A 2,545-nucleotide genomic window follows, 5' to 3' on the forward strand; every position below is an offset into this window, starting at 1 on the left:
ATAGTCCTAAGTGCAGCCATTAAAATTCATTGGCTCTAAACATTTCTTTCCCTTTGCCTCACTTTTTATAACGAGACAATTCGTAGTCGACTTCCCGCCATAATATTTCCATACTTTCAGTACTGCCAACTGAATTGGCGGTTCTTGGAGCAAAACGGCACCCTAAAACTACTTTTAAATTGAAGACATTTAAGCATACATTCGAGTGTCAGTATTTTAAGATGTTGAGGTGTACGATATGAAATCGCAGATAAGGGGGAATAGTCGAAACGTCACTTTTATAACCCCATTATTGCTTGGTTCAGGATAAACGTACTCTTTATAGATTATTATTATATGAATATGTTATCTAAAATCACTTTATTTTTTATTAAGTAGGTAAAAGTTATGGATGCTTTATGTGTACAGTTTTGCCTAAATCCCTTGGACTTATTTTTTAAACTCTACAATTTTAAAATCAAATAATAAAAAGCTCTACAATATACAACGTATATGTAGGCCTATTCAGCATAGGAATTTTGTTGCAAGATAAATATTTATATGGCGAATAATTTCCCACTTTCTGGTTGGTGAATATGCAAAATTGTTAACTAAAAAAGCCACGTAAACGCGGCTCGAACGCCTCGTCGCATTAAATCGAGTTTCATGCGCAATATATCGCGTACTCCGCACCCAATGTCGCGGAACGCATCAAATCTCTGCTTGTAACCGAACGAGCGATCCATTTTTAAAAGTATTACAATTTATTGCTTCAATATTGGCACGCTTGGGTGTGTGCGTGAATTTATTTTTGTCCCCAACCGTGTCGAATTTGCACAATTCTTTACCCAGATTCGGACTAAAAATTCTATACTGTGACGTTAATGTGATCACGGCTTAAATGAATGAGTTATAGCTTAGAACGTCCAGTTCTAAGTTTGAAAATTCAAACTTTTTAGGAAACAAAAAAGTATTTTTTTATTTTTAACGGATATAGCATTGTGCATGGCCAAGGAATAACGTGAAAAAGTTCCGAGGTTATCCGGAGTGGTTTCAAAACCAACGCTCAAGCGTTCCATTTTTAAAAGTTCTTTTTCGGGAGCACTCGGCGGAGAGATAAGAACGTCTCGCATTAACGGTGCTTCAATGGCCACTATCTGGAGCTGAAACGGATCTCTTTCAGTTTAATGGGTGATATTTTTTGTTCATGGGTGGGGTTAAAGGTGACGCCGACCAATGGAGGCGTCGCGGCTGGCGTCGGCACGTGCCTTCTTGCTCGGATAAAGAACTTAAAGAAAATGTGAGAGTGGGAGGAGATATTCTATTCTTGGGCTCGCGTCTGTTCGACTTCGGTACTGTCGTACGAGGAAGTGCTATGATGTTTTGTATTTACACAGAATTTGCTTTCAGAGTACAGATTCAGAATGACGTTTCTTGCCCTAGATTATTTAAAAAGCGATTCTTCAAACCTAAGTCACCTTATTACAAAACTCGGAACAAATAAAATATTTGTTTTAAACCTTTCTACCTGTTTACAAAATATTACAAAGCATTTTTGTAAATGTAAAAAAGTACCTACCTAATTGAAATAAAACATTATTATCAAACTCTACATTCGGGTTTCAGTTTAATTTATATCCAAAAATAGTAGAATATCAATCAACATTCGAAAGTCCTAAGTCGTACACTTTCCGCTCTCATACACTTCATACGATACCACTCTAGCAATTTCAGCTAGCCCAAATTTTCGCAAGCACAAAACAACACGTTGTGCTCGAGCGTACCGTGTTTATTCTCAACGAGTGCACGTGAAATAAGCCCCGTTGATCGCGCCGTGGCGGGATTACTCGCATAGCGTTCCGTTTTACCGTGTTTTACGGGAACACGACTATTTGTGACGAATATAAATCTTTGCGCGCACAGTTGATGTCATTATCGTTTGTTTTTTAAATCTCTTTCGAACGTGGATTTGAATTTTGAATCGGCGGGCTTGGAATACTTGACGTTCCGTTTTACGGGAAGTCGATAATTTATGCGTGTATAAATTGTGTCCACAATTGATGTCATTTCCTTTGTTTTTAACTTTTTTGATATCCAACTTTTCATTAGGAAAAGGCAGAGATATACCAAGGTAGGTATTATCTATGTGGCTTTAGCGTAAACACAATGACTAGGTATCTCTAAGTAGCATTCAGTTGTCAATAAACTAATAAATCAATGGTGATTTGATTTGTGATTGAATTGTGATTTGCAACTGCACTCAGGAGGATTTGATGAGTGCTACTGACAACGCCACTCTTGTTGCGGAGTTTTGGGCTGACACTGTGTAGGTTTGTTGTCGACACAAAAAGAAGAAGAATGGTGATTTATCCAAAATTATTTTTATGATTTTGTTTTATTTTGTTTTTATATCCTTTTAGAAACAAGTAGAAAACCAACAGAACACTTTGTGAACATCCGTTTCTGTCCTTTTTAAACATTTAAAATAAATTTATGTGATTTGTGATTTGTTGATAGCCTAACTTGTTTTTTTAACTATTTACAGTAAGCAGGTTTAATGTCACCA

Source organism: Ostrinia furnacalis, unplaced genomic scaffold, assembly GCF_004193835.3.
Source record: "Ostrinia furnacalis isolate ACB-3 unplaced genomic scaffold, ASM419383v2 OfSCF4268, whole genome shotgun sequence".
Classification (NCBI taxonomy): Eukaryota; Metazoa; Arthropoda; class Insecta; order Lepidoptera; family Crambidae; genus Ostrinia; species Ostrinia furnacalis.